This window comes from Sciurus carolinensis, chromosome 3, assembly GCF_902686445.1.
Source record: "Sciurus carolinensis chromosome 3, mSciCar1.2, whole genome shotgun sequence".
In the NCBI taxonomy this organism is placed as follows: Eukaryota; Metazoa; Chordata; class Mammalia; order Rodentia; family Sciuridae; genus Sciurus; species Sciurus carolinensis.
This window is the reverse complement of record NC_062215.1, coordinates 10943135-10958895: the sequence shown is the minus strand read 5'-3', so window position 1 is coordinate 10958895 and position 15761 is coordinate 10943135.

The window sequence follows — 15761 nt, the reverse complement described above, 5'->3', positions numbered from 1 at the left end:
TCTCCCGGTTCCACCCATTTACTGGCAAATGCCATAATTTCGTTCTTCTTTTTGACCGAATAATATTACATTGTATATATGTAGCACATTTTCTTTATCCATTCATCTGTTTCTTTATCCATTCATCCATGCACCTAGGTTGGTTCCATAGCTTAGCTATTGTGAATTGAGCTGCTACAAACATTGATGTGGCTGCATCACTATAGTATGCTGATTTTAAGTCCTTCGGTACATGCTAAAGAGTGGGACAACTACATCAAATGGTGGTTCCATTCCAAGTTTCCTGAGGAATCTCCATACTGCTTTCCAGAGTGGTTGCACCAACTTGCAGTCTACCAGCAATGTATGAGTGAACCTTTTTCCTCACATCCTTGCCAACATTTATTGTTGCTTGTATTCTTGATAATTGCCATTCTAACTAGAATGAGACACAATCTCAAGGTAGTTTTAATTTGCATTTCTCTATTTGCTAGTGATGTTGAACACTTTTTTCATATATTTGTTGACTGATCATATTTCTTCTGTGAGGTGCCTGTTCATTTCTTTGCTCATTTATTAATTGGGTTATTTGGTTTTTTGGTGTTAAATGTTTTGAGTTCTTTATATATCCTGAAGATTAATGTTCTATCTGAGGTGCGGGTGGCAACATTTTCTCCCATTCTGTAGGCTCTCTCTTCACATTCTTGATTGTCTCCTATGTTGTGAAGAAGTGTCTTAGTTTGATACAATCCCATTTATTGATTCTTGATTTTACTTACTGTGCTTCAGGAGTCTTACACAAGAATTTGGTTCCTAAGCCAACATGATGGAGATTTGGGCCCACGTTTTCTTCTAGCAGGCTCAGGGTCTCTGGTCTAATGCCTAGGTCCTTGATCTACTTAAAGTTGAGTTTTGTGCTGGGTGAGCAAGAGAGGTTTACTTTCACTTTGCTACATGTGGACTTCCCGTTTTCCCAGCACCATTTGTTGAAGAGAGTATCCTTTCTCCAATCCATGTTCATGGTGCCTTTGTCTAGTATGAGATAACTGTATTTACGTGGCTTTGTGTCTGTGTCTTCTATTCTGTACATTGGTCTGTTGTGGAGTATTTTGAATAGAATTTGGAGGCCAGGTAAATAGTTGGAGAACTATCATTCCGAATTTAAAGTAAAAATAATCTAGCATTTTAAATATAGATGTTATGAGTGCTTTCAAAAGACAAAATATTGTCAGAGCTTTTTAACAAGAAAAGGAAAATCCACTTAGGCATCCTACTGGGTAAGTCATTACAACATTGGCTAAAGAAGCTTTCCCAATACCTGAAAAACTAAAAAAGCTTTTCACAGTGAACACTGTCAAATGTCTACTGGATGAAAAGAAAGCAAAGAAATCACAGCAGTGCCATTTCCCAGCAGTGAACGTTTTCGCTGCAAATCTGAAGACTGAGCTGATATTTCACCAGCCAAATTAAACTTTCAAACTGACACTTGAGGCCGCTCCCACCATTTGACTTTCATTTACCTATTATCAGTGCCAGTGGCCCATGGAACCAGATCTGTTTTTAAGGAGAATGCTTGACAACAGAGGCTAGCACGGTTGAAATATTCAAAATATGAATAACTTCTGAATCTCATGGTTTTAACTAGGACTAAGTGTTAGCACAAAAAGACCCATCAGGATGCAAACCTCATGAGTCATCTCAGCTGTTTATCTGGGGGGTGGTGCAGGGATGAAAATGGCGCCCGTGGACCCACTTTCCTGGTGGAAAATGAGCCACTGAACAAAAAAAGGGACTGGGTTTATATAGGTTATTTTGAGGGATGCTCTAGAGTGCACATCAGTTTTCTTGGACATTCAGGAATCTGAGTTTTTTTTGATGGAAGTCTGGGGGCAGTGACTGGAGAGGATTTATCTTGGAGGAGATTAACACCTCCTAGAGACTGTTACTTTAGAGGTGATAAAACACCTCCCTGTCTGCAGCCCACACCTGGAAAACACTTGTCTTGGGAGATGAAGTGCGTAGCCTTCATTTTTACTTCTTCTTCTCAGGCCTCATTAACTTGGGAATGTCTCATTCTCCATATCTATTACCAAGGATAGGAATATTTGCACCAATGCTACAAAAGCAGTAAAGGGTCAAACTGTTGTGACTGAGCACAAATCCAATCAGAGATCCTCCGGGGAACACTTGACTACCATGTATAGGAGAAATTGCCTGTATCTTTTGAAATATTCTGAATGAGGCAGTAAAAGGAAATTCTTTTATTAAAGAATATCCCAAGTATCCATCTTCTTTTCAGAAAAAGCACTTACACTGTTGTTTGAGTTCTGAGCTGAAGCACTTTCTTTGAATATGTAATTTCTTTTTTTATCTCAAAGAGAAATTGATCAACTGTCAGTCTGGAATTTGGTGGATGTTTTCTCCAAATTAAATGGAGTGAGTCATCACTTCAAGGGACACAGCTGATATGATCTCTTGCTTGTGAGAAAATCCAAGATTTTAAACAAAACTGAGAATTTTGGAATTTGTGGACTTATAACCATCACTATGAGGTTGACAGCTTCCTGAAATGTAAATACTTTTCTGATGAGAGTGATAGTGATTTTAACAAATATGGGGTTTTTTTTGGTATTGAACCAAAGATGTTCACATTTAGAAGATCTTCAATAACTCATAGAGTTAATAGTTGACAACTGACTGATTGGTTAAAAAAAACATGCATGGATTAGGGACCAAGTCAAAGGGCCAGACAGACCAATGAATTGTAATATAAGCAAGAAAAAATAGTTTGATAATATGCTGTCAGATTTCACATTGTAATTAAAGAAACTATCAATTGTCTAATTTGATATCAAAGAAAAATATCCATAATTACCTAAAAACAAAATGTATTAAACCATCTCTGATTTTCTTAACTGTTTGTGAGGTTGAATTTTTCTCAACATTTGTGAGATAAGTACACTGGGAATTATACTTTTGACACCAAAATGTAGACATTATCAAGGTTGCTCTGAGCATAATGAGCCAGAGCATTTAAAATCAGATCTGTCACGGAGGATTCTAGCTCTGGGATCAGGTACAGACCTTCCTCTTGCATGAGTGTCAGGTTGACCCTTTCTGTTCTAGTCCAGTTCACACCTTCTTAACAAGAGAACTACTCCACCCCTTCCCCATGCTGATCAAAGATGCCATCTGAAAGAGTCCTGGAACAGAGGTCACTCCACTATGGTGGGAGGACGGCCAACCCTCCCGGCTTGCCTGGTTGAGGGCTTTCTTAGGACTTGGGACTTCCAGTACTGTCAGGAAACTACCTTGGCAGCAGGAACTTCTAAACGGGGATTTCTAAAGTCCCAGGCAAATGGAGATTTTGAAATGTAGATTCCATGGACAAAGGAGGTCTCGAAGGAATTAAGATGAGTCTGGTTGTGTTCTTGAATCTGGACTATTCCAAAGTGTCTAACTCCAGGGTCCTTTGATGCCTGTTCCCATTTCCTTTTTGACTCTAGTCTGATAGAAATTGTCCCCGATCTCCTTGCTGGGCTTCTTAATTTCTGTGTTAGTCAGCTTTGCATCGTTGTGACCAAAGTACCTGACAAGAACAACTCAGAAGAGGGACAGTTTATCTGGGGCTCATGGTTTTAGAAATCTCAGTCTATACCTAACTAACTGCATTGCTCTGGGACAAGGTGAGGCAGAGGATCATCATGGCAGAGGAAAGCTGCTCAGTTCATGACATCTAGGAAGCAGAGAGAGAGAGGGGGCAGGGGGCAGGGGCCACAGGGAAGACGAACCCTTCCAGGCACGACCCCAGCGACCCACCTCCTCCAGTCATGTCCTAAGTTACCACTCAGCCTGTGCAAACTAGGATGGACTGATTAGGTCACAATCCATGTGCTTTACCGCACATTCCTGGGTTGACACAGGAGCCTCTGTAGGACATCTCATACCCAAGCCATTAAACCATTCTGTGGGTGTTTTTGGTGTGTGTTTATTTCACGGGGAATTCAATGAATTTCTTGTATCTGTGAATGTGTAGTTTTCATCATATTTTGAATTTGCTTTCAAATTTATTTTCTGTCATGTCTGTCTCTTTTCCCTTAGGTAATTTAATTAAATGCATGGTAGACTGGTTAATATTGTCTTATGAATCATTAAAGCTCCGTTTTTTTCAGAGTTTTCTATTCCTCTGTGTCTTGTACTCCATAAATTACTTTCATTTAATTTTCAGACAGATACATTCTTTATAGAAGTTGCACTTGATTTGTTTTTATAATTTTCTTCTATTCTCACCATATTCATTCTTTCAGTTAAATTCTTAAGCAGATTAATATCTTCTTTTTCAAAATTATTTCGGTTAACTTCTTTGTCATTTCTGTGTCTGTTCTCAACTGAGTTTCTCCTGGTTTCAGCTCACAGTTTCCTGCTCCTTTGAATGTCAAGTAATTTATTTTGGATGTTGGACATTGTGAATTTGACATTGTTGGGTGTTGGATTTTGTTTTCTTACTCTAAGAAGGTTTAATAAAGTCCTGGAAAGTGGTTAAGTTATGTATAGATCCACTTGCTCTTCATTAAGTCTTATCTTTAAGCAGCACCTGCTTCTACTACTTCAGTTTTTGCTTCTGCTTTTGTGACTTCTTGTTCTTCTTCCTTTCGAAGGATATGTTTACCATGCTTACAAGAAGCTTTACTCTAGGGCTAATTTAGCTCTACTCTTAAGGAATACCCCTCTGGGTTGAATCCCTTGGTGAACCCCTTCAACAACTGATTGGAACTCGTATTTTCCAGACCTGCGTGGGCTCCTGGCTCTGCTCATCTTCGAGCTATCTGTCCATTCTTGACTTTGTAGAGTTTCACTCTACACATGCATGGCCTAGTGTTAAGAACCAACGCTAAGCAACTCTCCCACGCAGTTCTGTAGCTCTTTCTCAACATAGCTCCTTCTTTTTCAATTTACTGCCATGCAGATTCTAGGAGACTCCATCCCTTTGAACTACAAATTTCTATCTCTTCAGTGTAATAAGATCTCTGACTATTTTCTTGGGATCTTCCTTTCTATGTTCCATGAAATATTTCCAGGAAGAAATCTGTGATAAATGTAGAACTCAAACTGACTGTTTCCTTCTCTTAGGAATTCCAGTCCTCTGCTGTCTATTTCTCCATGATAAAACCAGATATTCTATTTTTTAATAAAATTTTTATGGTAGGAGGTCAAATCTTATCCCAGTTTCACCATTAGTCCAAAGTGATGTAACTCAAGCTTTTGTCTTTCTTTCTTTGCTTCTTTCTTTCTCTTTTTTCTTCTTTCTTTCCTTCCTTTTTTCTTTTTTTTCTCTCATTCTTTTTTTTCTTTCCTTTTTTTATTGCTATATGCTGTAAGTATATTGAATTGACTGCTTAGTTTGTAAACTTGCATAACATTTTAAACAAAAATCTTATAATCACATTATTATCAATTTCTAAATATTTAAATTAGCAAAAATTTCATTCTTTTCTATTACCTTATAGTCATCGATGTTGCTTATGGAACTGGAAGGAGAAAAAGAGGAGATCAAAAGGAGCCATAAAAGGAGACAGGCTATAGTCCCAATCCGCTTGTAGCTGTTCTCCTGAAAATGTGAGCAATGCAGTAAACTCAAGGCACAGAGCTGAAATTAATTTTCTGGAGTGTTCCTCTCAAAAACCATTAACCTCATTACTTGAAATCATGCTTCACATTTGAGATTGCCATCTCCATTCATTAAAATTCAGTTATCAATATAGGATTTTCCTTATATATTCAATTTTATAAGTTAAGAAGGTAATTGAAAGAAGTTGAATGGAAAATAGCAACAATTCTTTCTTCATGAGTGTAAAATTCTAAATCCACTGGCATTTAATGCTGATTAACATTTAAAAAATTTTTTTATTGTACATGGACACAATGCCTTTATTTATGTTTATGCAGTGCTGAGGATCGAACCCAGTGCCTTACGTGTGCTAGGCAAGTGCTCTGGCACTGAGCTACGGCCCCAGCCCCTGATTAACATTTTATGCCCTTAATAATTATCAAGATATCTTCACAGTTGAAGCTATTGCAATCAACTCAATATTCAAAAGTCATGGCTCACAGATTTCAACTCCTAATTTATCCTTTATTGTTTATACACAACTACTCAACTAATTATATATAGAAATGTAGTAATATATGTAATGATGTATATATATCATATATAAACACATAGAAGTATAAATTATCATATATATTGTATATATTTTTTACTAGACTTCTCTGGACAGAATGATTACGAATTATATTTTTATATTTTTCCTGAGCTCCAAATAAATATAGGTTGAAGAAGTCAGAGTAGATAGACATGAAAAGCAAAGGAAAATGGAAGTCTTCAGAGAAAACCTCAGACTTAATGTATAGCTAATACGGTTCCTAACAGTCTTCAAGATGTAAGATTCATCAACTGTTTTGAACATCAATCCTCATGTTGCTCTCATTGTTCACAAATGCTAGTGTCCTGTGGATTAAACATCCTACTGAGGAGACTCAAATCAGAGTTGGGGGTCAGCCAGGCAATCAGAATGCACCTGCTGAGCACAGTCTGGTTCACTCCCATGAGGACATGCAGCAACATTGTCACAGAACTTTCCAGAGTTCTCTGCGAGCTGGGAAAGTTTAGGGGCAAATCTGTCCATCACAGCAAAACTACTGACTTGGGGCAACACCACAAAGTCTAGATGTATAGAAAAATCCTGCTTTTGGTGCTCAATGCTTGGAGTTACCTGGGACAATAAATAGATGCATTTTGACTAATGAAAGATAGATTAACAGAGTCATTAATCGAAGTTAAATTTATGGATAAGTGAACACAATCATCCCTTGGTATCTGGGAGCAACTGCTTCCAGGCTTCCTGTGGAAACCAAAATCTGCAGATGCTCAAGTCTTTAAATAAAATTGTGTAGTATTTTCATATAATCTGCACTTATCCTGATGTGTGCTTTAAATCATCTCTGGCTTACTCATGATACCTAATACAGTGTCAATGTTAAATAAATAGTTGTACTGTATTGCTCAAGGAATAATACTGACAACAAAAACTCTGTATGTATTCAGTACTGACATTTTTTTTCAAATATCTCCATGCACTGTTGGTTGAATCTGAGAAGGCAGAACCTAAAGATAGGAGGGCCTATTGTCTAAGGTCAACTGTACCAGTTGGTATCAGACTCATGTAGCTAATACAGTATCACATTGTAAATGAAGGCTCAATTTTGCTTGGTGGCTTCAGAAGCCAGGAAATCAAACCAACATCATAGTTAACTAATGAAATATTGTACATCATGTATTAGAAAATGAATATTTGATAGAATTTCCAAAGTTTGTCCTGAAATTAAATTTCCTTTTTTTTTTTTTTTTTTTTTTTTTGCAGTGGGGTAGAGTACCGGGGATTGAACTCAGGGGCACTCAACTGCTAAGCCACATCCACAGCCCTATTTTGTATTTTATTTAGAGACAGGGTCTCACTGAGCTGCTTAGCGCCCCTCTAAGCTGCTGAGGCTGGCTTTGAACTCTCGATCCTCCTACCTCAGCCTCCTGAGCCATTGGGATTACAGGTGTGCACAACTGTGCCCTGTCCCTAAAATTAAATTTCTAATACTTTCCTACTGAGGGATTTTTTTTTTTTTTTATTTCTTGGGCACACAATGAGATAGGATATGAGAAAGTAATTTGAGACTGTACTGGAGCATATGAAAATCATGTTGAACACATGGTTAGTTCTACATACAGATGGGTTAATGGTATTTGCTCTCCTGTATGAAATCTAGACTTGAAGAGGGCATGACATACATTAATAACCTCTTTTATGTATTAATTTAGCAGATATGTATTTAATGTTTACCATGTTCTAGACATATGCCAAGTTAGAGGTCATAAAATATTGTTAAAAAAGGCATCATTCTTTGCTCAAACATCTAGCTAATGGAGAGAAATGTAATTATCAGAGACTAATACAAATAATTACAAATGATGATAAGTATTTTGGTTCTCCAGAATCACATGATCAGATCATCTCAGATCACATGAGATCAAATTTTGTGAAGAAAAAAACATTTTTTTCTTGTCTCACATATGGAAATGCTGCTTTGGGTGGGACGGGGTGGACACTGAGAATTTGTGCTATTTGATAGAATCTGGAGTAATGATGATGTAAATGATGGAAGAAAGATGACCTCCAGCAAATCCCTCCTGCCATATTCTGAATAATGATGATAACACTAGGATGACGGCAACAGCACCCAGTGGCTCAGTGCTCAGCTATTAGGAGGATGTTTTTGTTTTGCTTCACTGTTCCCTCTGTTTTCCCATCTTGAAGTGCTCAGTGATTTCACACTCGTTAGCCCACTGAGTCCTCAGAAAAAAGTGTTTGAGGAGTCAGCTCCCCTTTGCATTTAGAAAATTAATGCTCCAAACAGCGTCCTGATCTTTCAAAACCAGGGCGCCAGGAAGCAGCCAAATGCTAATCCATTATCTGGGGCTCTACTCAAGAACATTAAGATCCATTAAGATCATTCCAAATGGAATAGCCTGGGAAACTCGTGACAGAGCACAGTCCACGAGCTCATACACCCACCTCAGAAAATGTGCTGGGTCGTTTGAATGCTGATGGGGTAAACATTCCGAGTAACCCGTTACCAATACATCATGAGAACCAGGAAGCTACTCCGTCTCTTGGTATCACATGCTAGAGAAAAGGGGTAATTCTGAAATAGAACAAAAAGGCTATGAATCCTGAAAGAGAAAATATAAAATTAGTAAAATGTGCAGTCTTTTCAAATACTGATAATGTAGTAAATGCTAAAAAGTGGCCCATGTACATTTCTAGATTTTCAATTTCTTTTTCCTTGAAGAAGCACAAATCAACATTGCAATTTAATAATGACTTAATGTTTAAATATTGGCACATAATTAAAATTAAAACCAAACCCATATTGGGCCAAACTAACAATGAGACTGGCTGTGTCTGATTTTGGGATCATCTCTGATGCCCTCTGGCTTCGCAGAGCCAGGAATAGAATTTTTATAATTCAATAAAATAAAAATTTTAGAGTGTGCATTCTACAAAATTCCAGTAAGGATAGATGAATTCCCAAGGTTCGGTTCTGTTCTTTGCAACGTGTTTTAGGTGATATGCGTTTGACTGGTAAACATTGCTTAGGTGAAGAGCTGAGTCATTCGAGTCCATTATGATTATACCCAGGAATACAATTCACATAATCTGTGAAAATAGCAGTCCTTGCATTCTCTTAACTAGATTCAGAGCCGTAAGTGAAATGAAATGAAAACTGTGTTCCAGCACAACCGCCTCCTCCAATGTGGAAACTTTGAAGGAGGAAACAACAGGAAGAAAGGGAGACTTACATAATCAAGCTTTTTGCCTATCGCTGACAAATGACAAATTCAGTGTGTCAGTACAATAACATAAATATCGTGACTGTCAACAAGTGAGATCAAAGAATTTTAGGTACTGTATTTTAACATTTTTTTCCTGCTTTTCCGTCTAGATTTTTTTTTTTTAACACAATAACTGCAAGACACTACAGCGCTTAAATACTCACTGTGTGAAGAGAGCTTTCCTCTTAGGTTTTAATTTCAAGAAGTGAATCCTGGCAACTGCCCATATTTGCTGCCACCAGATAGGCACGCCAACCTTTTCTCCTCCTCATCCCATTAAGGGAAGAGAAAACTTGTCTCATGTCAACAAGCCTCCCTGGATTTCTTGTCCCGTCAGCTTATATTTCTTCCAAAATACCAATATCTATAAAATAAAAACTAAGCAATATCTTCTAAGTGCCATCTCACATGCTTTTGATTGAACCTCCTCTAAGAGCATTCTTTGATCCAGAAATTCAATAATCTTCACTTATAGAAGGAGCAGAAATTTCAAGAAAAAGGAGAAACTGTCCATATAACCTTGGGTAAAGATGTTCACTAACAACCTTATTCAGAACACCTTGAAATTAAAACAGCTTCAAAGCATGCCTCCAGAAGAGAAAATAATTGTGGACTGTAACTCCCCAATAAAGAAAATCTTTTGAGACCTAGAACGGTTCAGCTGAATCAAAAGAATAGGAAGCTGAAGAACAAGAGACACTTTCTTTCACTTAGATAAGTCCCAGAGCAGAGTAGTAACCCCTGCTCTGGGCACAGTGGGAAACAGTTAATAGTTGCTCTTTCCAGCAATTCTGGATTCATTCATTCATTCCTCAATGTGGGATGCACCTATTACGTGTGAATGAGCAGGGTTTCTATCCCCATGGGCTTGAATGAGAGGGAATAATTAAAATTTAAAGAAAACCCTAATTCCAGATCTTGGTGGTTTTCTTCTGAGTCCTAGGGCTTTGCCTCCTGAAATGCAAGAGCAAAAAGAATCGTTTCTCAATTGGAGTACCGAGTATGGAAAAGTAGGGGTGATTAAACTGCTCATGAGCACTGGCGGCCATTCTTCATTCTCCCTGAGATGGAGTCAATCTTTCTGATCACATGTTTCTTTTAAATGGACTGACTGGTACTTTGCCTGGTGGTTCTAAGGAATATTTGTGTTTTCATTATAAAATATATATTTGAACTTCCTTGCTTGATAATTTATCTGCCTGTGTTAACCATAGATATGACAAAGTTTTAATAACCTGGGCTCTCATAGTCCCTAATGATGAGGGGCAGGAGCCGGGAGGGATAAGCCCTGTTAGTTTGTTTTTAGGCATTGACCTGACAACTGAAGTTATTTCTAAAGAGATGGCGACTCCGGAATGAAACCCACTTGAGCGTGGTGCACTCTTTTCAGTGTGTTTTTGTATGCAATTTGCCAGTGTTTTATTAAGAATTTTGGCATCTCTGTTCATCAAGGATATTGGTCTGAGGTTTTCTTTCCTTGATGTGTCTTTGGTTTTGGTAGCAGAGTGATACTAGTTTGGAAGAGGTCCCTCCTTTTCTATTTCATGGAATAATGTGGGGAGGATTGGCGATAGTTCTTCTCTGAAGGTCTGGTAGAACTTGGTTGAGAATCTGGGCGGGGCTTTTCCTTCTTGGTAGTCTTCTGATGGTGTCTTCAATTTCATTGTTTGAAATTGATCTGTTTAAATTTTCTATGTTCTCCTGATTCAATTTGTGTAGGTTATATGTCTCTAGAAATTGGTCAATGTCTTCAAGCTTTTCCATTTTATTAGAGTATAAATTTTCAAAATAGGTTCTGATTATTGTCTGAATTTCAGTGGTGTCCATTGTGATATTTCCTTTTCCATTGGGAATTTTGGAAAAGCAATGGCAAAAGAAACCACTACTTTAACCTCTCTCTGTGGCTATCCACACATCACTTTTTACTCTTTTGATGGTTCTTTTAATGACAGATTCCTTGAATGTTTTGCTAAACCCATAATTTTTCATTGTTCCTGTTTTGCTTTTGTTATTGTTGTTGTTTGGTTATGTGTGTTCTTCTCACTTGAGGTACATCATACTCTGCTCTCTATTACCTGGAAATAAATACTCATCTCAGTTTTCAAAAAGAAGGATATAATAAGAGTAAGTTTTCTCAGCATTTAAGGTACTTCTACATATGGAACAAGATTAGACATCACACTCGCTAGACGTTCACAGAACATGGAAAAAGCTGAAGCAATTGTGCCAATTACCACAGGATAGAACAGGTTCTCTCTTCTAAGAGGATGATTGGGGCACAGAGCCACCAGTGCTACAGTGTGATTTTAGCAGGTAACATCAGTCCCTGTGCCTCAGCTTCCTTCTGTCTAAAGTGGGCATAGGAATTGTATCATCCCTTACTGCTATTATGAGAGTTCAGTGCCACAGTTCATCTCAAGAGCTTAGTATGACACTTGGTTCATATTACTCTGATACTACAAGTTACTTCTTGTTGCAGATTTTATTGTATGAGTTCTATATAAAGACTTATCTGGAAATTTACTTGTTCTTTCCAAAAGCAATGTATGAACAGGTTTGTTTGTTTGTTTTTGTTTTCATTTTCTGTCTATAATTTGGCATCAGGGATGTGCTGTTTAACGAATGATGTTATTCTTTCATGAACACATATCATTCAGCTGCAAAGTGATATTCAAAAAAAGGTCATATGTCATTTGAAATATTTTCCAATATCATCCAAAAAGAGATAAATGTAATAGAGCATTAACAAATCCAATGCTAGTGTTATGGTTTGGATGTGAGGTGTCCCCCAAAAGCTTGCGTGTGAGACAGTGCAAGAAGGTTCAGAGGAGAAATGATTGGGTTGTAAGAGTCTTCACCCAATCAGGGATTTAATCCCCTAACAGGGATTAACTGAGTGGTAACCAAAGTGGTAGGGTGTGACTGCAGGAGGTGGGAATCAGGGCGTGGTTTTGGGTGTATATGTTACATCTGGAGAATGGAGACTGTCTCTGCTTCCCTCTGCCACACTTTTCTGCCATGATGTCCTGCCTCCCCTCCAGCCTGAGGCGTGGAGCTTGCTGTCTATGAATTGAGACCTCTGAAGCCGTGAGCCCTCTAATAAACTCTTCCTCCTCTACAATTGTGTTGGTCAGGTCATTTAGTCACAGAAGCAAAAAAGCTGACCAAAGCAACAACAAATACAAAAATCAGTTGATACACATACTGTTAAAAACTAGCTAGGATGCTAGTTATTATTCTGGGTGAGAGATAATAAAGACACTAAGTACAGTCTTGTCAAGGTTGAGAAAGTAGTAAGAACACTGACTTTCTAAACGATCAACTGGTATAGACATTTGTCTTCATCTATGCTAAATTTCCTCATATTTGCAGTCTTGGCATCCAGTATTCCAGTCTCGCCCACCCTCCACCTCTCAGTTTTTTTTCTCTCTCTCTCTCTCTTTCTCTCTCCTGCACACATGGGCTTTCTTACATATTGTGATCCTTGCTTCGAGCATCATGCCCTACTCCTGTCATTTATCCTGAGCCTCCTCAGGTGGCCCTACCTCAAGTGATCTTTCAACCTGCATTTCTTCTTTAGAAACAAAGCTACTATCAGGATAATATAGCATCCTTACTTTAAGATAACTTAAACTTAAAAAAAACTTGAATAACTAAAATTGGCTATCTGATTTTATCTTTAATAAGATAAAAGTCATATGATTCATACATGATGAACTTCCATTTTGATGACCCATTTCATCTGTGTGACACATTTGAAAATATGGCTATATTTCTGCATCTCCCATGAAGAGGTGAAATCAATTTCTCTGCCATTGAAATCTAGGGTCAGCCATGAGACTTGCTTTGTATAATGAGATCTTAGCAAATGCCACACGAGGAGAGGAAGGTTTTAGGACATTGGCAATTATTTTCTCTTGCTTTTCAAAATCTGGAGACCATCAATCCTAGAAATTCAGGATAGCCTGATAGGATGTGTGAGAAACAGAGTTCAAACACCACCTACAAAATCCTAGACACAGGTGTGAGGTTGTCCCAGGCCCTGAGCCTCAGTGGTTCCAGGAAGAGTGGAAGAACTTTCCAACCAACCCATTCAATCATGAAAAATAAGGTATCATTGCTTTTTAACAGCCCCTAAGTTATCTTATTCATGTAGAAAAAGGTCATTGATACCTGCTGAAAAGATAAGTGGTTAATGTGAAAATTTGAGTATTTCACAATTTCTATACTTCAATTAAAATTCTATATACTTTATAAATGAATCATGTAAGCCAAACTTAAATTTCTTTCATTTTCTTTTGGTGGTCTGGATCTACAGTTCATGCTCATAGGACTAATAATTGGTTCACTTGTTAATTTTGAGGAAACTCTTTTAGCTTTGGTGGGAACACACAACCTGCTGAGAGTGTCAAACTGTGTTGCTTTTCCAGCTCCACTGGGACCACATATGACAATGGTCTGGGCTTCATGTTTGTCAAATGTCAGATCTGGGAAGGAATGGAGAAGGGAAGCATGGGAAAAAGAAGGAGGGGAGGCAAACTGTCTCTCACACTAACGTAGGTTTAAAAGTTTATGTACTGCCTATGTATTTCTATCACGCTACCATCGTTTCTGACAGTATGTATCATTCATTTGTGAAATAAAAATTATACTACAGTCTTCCTTTTTCATAAGTTCTGAAAGTAGGTGATTTTAAAGGAATGTAACAGGTTTATATGCACAGGTTCAACAACATCACTTGGCATATCATAACCATTTGATAATTTATTAAATTAAAAATGTGTGAGTAATAAATCATTATGTAGCTAAAAGCTGTATGAACCAAATGTGTTTTTCCTCCCCGCAAAATAAACTACATATAATATTAAAGATGGCTAGTGGACTACAATAGAAAAACTTAAGTTGCAGAGAGAAAAGTCATTACTATACCTTTTGTACAATGTATCTTTCAAGCACATGTGATTCCAAAACTGATCCAAAACAGTAGTAGTAATAGTAGTAGAATGGGAAGGAAAATAATCATGAGATTCAAATATTGATTTATAAAATACAAAGTAAATCTGCCAATTGCTCACCAAGAGAAAAGTTCATTGGATTAAAATCAAGATGTTTATATAATAAATATTATTTTTTACCCTTTGAGCTTCTATACTTTTAAGCTTTTCTATATATTCTTTAAGATTTTTAATTCTGGTTAAAAAAAAAGAGCAAAAAAAGTTATAGAAGAATAATATTATGGCATCTGCAGATAAATGGATGGAATTGGAGAATATCATGCTACGTGAAATAAGCCAATCCCAAAAAACCAAAGGTCGAATGTTTTCCCTGATAAATAGATGATGATATATAATGGGGGTGGGGGGTTGGGGGGTGAGAGATGAATGGAGGAACTTTAGGAGAGGGTGGGGGTATGAAAAATGGTGGAATATACATATGTGATTACACCAGTGATATGAATCCACATCGTGCACAACCATAGAAATGAAAAGATGTACCCCATTTTTGCACAATGAATCAAAATGCAGTCTGTAAAAATAAATAAATAAATAAATAAGTTGGCAAATTTCTGCAGTTTATAATTCTGAGTTTTGTTGAGAGGGTTGGGTAAATCTTGTCTGTAAGGTACAAGAATATCTGGGGGAACTTCTCAACTTTATTTAGTTGCGGTTAGATGGCACTCACACTTTGATTGGCAGTTTCCACATTAGAATTATCAGGGCACTTAAAAAATTCACCAGTGCTTGTGCTCCATTGGAAGAGATTCTGATTCTTTATGTGTGAGTTCTGTCTTATGTGTTATGATTGATAGCCAACCTCATCCCTGAGCTAAATTTCTCCACTGATAGGGAAGCTGTACAATGAGGTAACATAGATATCTCAAATGACAAGGCTCATTATGAACCACAGAAGCCAGTTGGAGATAATGTCTCCACCTTACCATGATCCAGAGTTGCTCATGGGTGGTCAGATAGTATGATGGAGATAAGAAGAACCCATCATAGGCTGCTGAGTGTCATCCCATTTACACACCTAATAGCTGACAAATGTAATTCTCCCCGGAAGCCTCAGTTTTCTTACTTTGGAAATGGAAATAATAATAGTACCTATGTAACAGAGCTATTCTGAAGACTAAACACAATGTTTTGTGATGCATATCCAATGGGTGATACATGATAAACACTTAAGAAGTATTGGATGTCACTGATTAGGTGATGAGGATTATGTTCACAGAAGGGAAGCTAATTAACTATGGGTGTTATTATAGCTCTGGAATCTTAGGGAATTTATGTACTGGTTTTATTCTATCAGGTAAGTATATAATTCATAAACTGATCCA